The sequence below is a fragment of the Sapajus apella genome, unplaced genomic scaffold (genome assembly GCF_009761245.1).
Source record: "Sapajus apella isolate SASKATOON/1434 unplaced genomic scaffold, GSC_monkey_1.0 scaffold2, whole genome shotgun sequence".
Taxonomy (NCBI): Eukaryota; Metazoa; Chordata; class Mammalia; order Primates; family Cebidae; genus Sapajus; species Sapajus apella.
In genome coordinates this window covers 76,542,840-76,547,339 of record NW_022436942.1, presented here as the reverse complement: position 1 = coordinate 76,547,339, position 4,500 = coordinate 76,542,840, and the positions used below count along the sequence as shown (strand labels likewise).

Below are 4,500 nucleotides of genomic sequence, written 5' to 3'. Positions count from 1 at the left end.
CTCTTGTTACCCAGGCTGGAGTGCAATGGCGCGATCTCGGCTCACTGCAACCTCCGCCTCCTGGGTTCAGGCAATTCTCCTGCCTCAACCTCCTGAGTAGCTGGGATTACAGGCACGCGCCACCATGCCCAGCTAATGTTTTTGTATTTTTAGTAGAGATGGGGTTTCTCCATGTTGGCCAGGCTGGTTTCCAGCTCCTGACCTCAGATGATCCACCTGCCTCAGCCTCCCAAAGTGCTAGGATTACAGGGTTGAGCCACCATGCCTGGCCTCAAATTTGTCTTGTAGACGAAAACCAGTCATTTAAACTTGTTACTCCACAGGATGGACAACAATAATAACAATTGCTGAATGAGTGTTTGTTAGGTATTAGGTATTATAATATAAGCTTTATATAATGAGTATCTCAGTGAGCCTCTTTAATGGATATCTGTGTAGATACACACACATATTCTTACATATACTTTACAGGGCTGTATGCTGATGTTCATAGAGATTAGGTGTTTGTTCGAGGTCTGTAGCAAAACATGGACTTTAACTCCACTCTATGCCCGTGTTTATAACTGTTGTACCACGCTACCCCTCACTGTGAAGATTAGAATTAAATAACTCTGTAATGTTCTATTAGTGCCTACAGGATAAGTGCTATGTAGCCCTAAGATGTCATTCATATATAACAATAAAAAAGCTGGTTAGATAACATGCCAACAATAAAAAGTTGTGGACTATTCAGTGAAATTATGGACTATTCAATACAGCTTAGGATTTTTTTTTTAAAAAAATCATTAAATCATTTTAGGCACACAAAATAACGATAAGGTTTTGTTTATTTGAAATAATAATTTTATGTTATATCATGGGTCTCACAGTGACTTTGTAAGGCATTATAGTCCTCACTTTATAGATGAGGTTATTAAGGCTTAGAGAAGTTTAGCCGCATCCTAAAGATGCCACAGTTAAGTAAGGGAGTTAAGTGCGCACAATTGGCTTAAACCTAGATTTGCTGACTGAAAGGTCAAAACTCTTTTCTATTATACCACAAATTGAAGCTGTCATTTGGGGGATGAAACTCATAACTGGTTTTTTTAAAATTTAGATTAAATTTTATAATATCAAACTTACCTTTTTAATATATAAAATTCAGGTTTTTAGTATATTTGTGATGTTGTTATAACCCTCACCACTATCTAACTCTAGAACATTTTTATTACACCAAAAAGAATTTTGTACCTGTTAGCAGCCACTCTCAATTATCCCCAGCCCCTGGTAAGCACTAATTTACTTTCTGTCTCTATGGATTTGCCTACTCTGGACATTTTGTATACATGAACAAGACAATATGTGTCTTTTTGTGTCTGACATCTCCACATAGCATAATGTTTCAAGATTCATCCACATTGTAGCAAACATCAGTGAAGAATCCTTGTTATGGCCAAATAATATTTCGTTATATCCGTATGCCACATTCTGATTATTCAACGGTTGATGGATATTTGGTTTCTTCCACTTTTTGGCTATTAATAATGCTTCTTTGACTGTAAACACAAAACTTCTTATATGAACATATTTTTCCATTCTCTTGGGTATATACCTAGAGTGGAATTGCTCATTACTACTTTTTGTAAAATAATAAAATGAAGATGCTTTGAAATGATTTGAGTCAGCTGGGTGCAGTGGCTCACGCCTGTAATCTAAGCACTTTGGGATGCCAAGGCGGGCGGATCACCTGAGGTCAGGAGTTTGAGAGCAGCCTGAGCTACGTGGTGAAACCCCGTGTCTACTAAAAATACAAAAATTAGTTGGATGTGGTGGTGAGCACCTATAATCCCAGCTACTTGGGAGGCGGAGGCAGGAGAATTGTTTGAACCCTGGAGGCAGAGGTTGCAGTGAGCTGAGAACGTGCCACTGCACTCCAGCCTGGGCAACAAGAGTGAGGCTCCTTCTCAAAAAAAAAAGAAAGAAAAAATTATTTGAGTCATTTATTCAGCACTTATCCCTTCCCCACCCCTCACAAAAACACACATAATATTGTATATTTAGCTAATTTCTTATCCCATATCTTTTCTTCAGAAATAGGCAGAGGCAGATGTTAGCTCAGTTGCTGGACAAGCAGTCTTTAATTCCAGATAAATAGTCTGTGTTTAACACTGCCTCCTCCATTGAAGGCACTGTGGAAAGCAAGTAAGAATCCTAACGCAAGTCATATTCAATTAATGGAATTAAGAAAGGTCCATGTCTTTTAAAAGCAAGACAGAATGACATCAATGTCAACAAAAAGTTGTCAGGTACTTTCTACATATGAAGAAGGAAGAGATTACTTCCACACTAGGTAGGCAGATGGGGTAACTTGGAGTTTGAACCGAGTCTTCAATGCTGGCTAGCTTTTCAGCAGGTGTGGTGGACATAATATATTTTTTGGCCTAGTTCAAACATTGTGAACTAAATGTAGGATGCTCAGGGATAGTGGCAAATCAAAAGCCTCGGAGTCACATAACAAGAGGTTTGAACTTTGAACAGTAGATAGTGAGAAACCATTTAAGATATTTGAATAGAAAAGACTGATGCAATCAGAGCCTTTGAAAGATTACTCCATCAGTAGTTTGTAGAATGACTTAAACGAAGAAAGAAATTGAGAATGAGAACATGGACTAATAGTGAGGTTCTGGAACTAGGACAGCCTCAATGGAAAAGGAGAAAAGCAGCTTGTGAGAGATTTATTGAGGGCATTAACGGCTTGGCATAGAGAGCTAAAAGAATAGGAGTGAATCAGATAAATGAGAGAAAGTGTAGTGTAGAGAGAGGAAGCTCAGCACAGAGATTTGTGTTAAGAGGTCAAGAGAAGTAGGCTAAACCAGCAGAGGTGGGTTAGAAAGAAACTCCTAGAGGACAGTGCCACACAAACCAAGAAGCAACCTTGTAAGGAGATGCTACACAGAGGTTATGGAAGGATATGACCTGAGAGGACTCCTGTTGGATTTGGAGATGAGAAGGCTGGAGCTAGTGAGTTGCCAGAGCATCTTCCTGTCAGGAAAAGATCCGCCTCCTCCCTTCAATGAATGATACCTTGAGCAAGCTGTAGGCCAAAAGAAGGAGTTGGGAGAGAGAATGCAGATGTCGATTGAAGAAAAATGAGGGTGCATTTACGAAGTGATAAAGTAGTAGGATAAAGAATTAAGAGGTCATTTGGGCTGGTCCTCGTGGCTCACACCTGTAATCCCAGCACTTTGGGAGGTGTAAGTGGGAGGATTGCTGGAGCCTGGAGTTCAAGCCTAGCCTGGGCAATAAAGTGAAACCTCATCTCTACAAATGATAATTTTTTTTTTTTTGAGCTGGAGTCTTACTCTGTCACTCAGGCTGGAGTGCAGTGGCATGATCTCGGCTCACTACAACCTCCTCTCCCAGGTTCAAGTGATTCCCCTGCCTCAGCCTCCCGAGTAGCTGGGACTACAGGCATGCACCCCGACGCTTGGCTAATTTTTGTATTTTTAGTACAGACAGGTGTCACTATATTGGCTAGGCTGGTCTCAAACTCCTGACCTCGTAATCCACCCGCCTTGGCCTCCCAAAGTGCTGGGATTACAGACATGAGCCACCGAGGCCAGCCTAAATGATAACTTTTTAAAAAAATTAGCTGGGTGTGGTGACACGTCCCTGTGGTCCCAGCTACTCGGAGGCTGGAAGATCACTTGAGCACGGACAGTCAAGGCTTCAGTGAGCCATGATCATGATCATGCCACTGCACTGTAGCCTGGGTGACAGAGCGAGACCTGGTCTAAGAAAAAAAAAAGCCAGTTGTCGGAGAGAAGTGCTTGGCCTGCTAAAGGAAAACTGAAGGATGAAGATGAATGCATATACAGAGAAATTTTAAAATGGAGGAAGCTTACATAATGGCTTCAATGTAAAATTTATAGTATTATTAGTATTATTGCTTATTAGTAGTACCTACAGATAGAATAGTAACTATAGATAGATTAGTTAGAATTAGAAAATACCTTGAGTTATCTCAGGCATATGTAGAAAGATTAAACTTCTGTTCTGTATAAATGTTTCATTCTTTTAGCTATGCACTGAACATATCTTTGCCTATGCTTTTAAATGCATTTGCCTGCGAAAGCATAGCCATGTGAAGTAATTATATAGACTACCAGTTAGGCCTGTTGGGTCCACATTTCTGCTAATTATTCAAGCTGTGTATTTTGAGTGCTAATAATAGTGGGAACTCAAGTACAGTATTTTGTTTAAAAGTTAGTTTATAACCCTCAGTTTGAAATTTTTGTATAAATGTTTTATTCTTTCTGAAAGATGCCCCAAAACAATATTTTATATTTTGTATAGTATAGAAATTTACTAGTAATATGTTCTATAGCTTAGCAGGCACACTGTACAATTATTCATTTCATTGAAAGTAATGACAAATATATGTCATTTTGAAATTTTAATTTCCCCATTTTAAAATGTTGCCAGATTAGTTCTTTGCAATTTTTTTTTTTTTTTTTTTTT

The 4,500-nt window shown here is 39.1% G+C and overlaps 1 protein-coding gene across 9 annotated transcripts in view; it reads left to right on the top strand.

The window, feature by feature from the left end:
• Nucleotides 1-4,500, top strand: part of TAOK3 (TAO kinase 3) — a 204,627-nt gene that overhangs the window by 19,030 nt on the left and 181,097 nt on the right. The window contains exon 1 of one of the 9 annotated variants that reach the window (XM_032241151.1): nucleotides 3,711-4,468. The exons of the other annotated variants lie outside the window; for them this stretch is intronic. The gene's annotated coding sequence lies outside the window, so the exon portion shown is untranslated. Of the gene's footprint in view, nucleotides 1-3,710; nucleotides 4,469-4,500 lie in introns of those variants that run through there. 9 annotated transcript variants of the gene reach the window in all.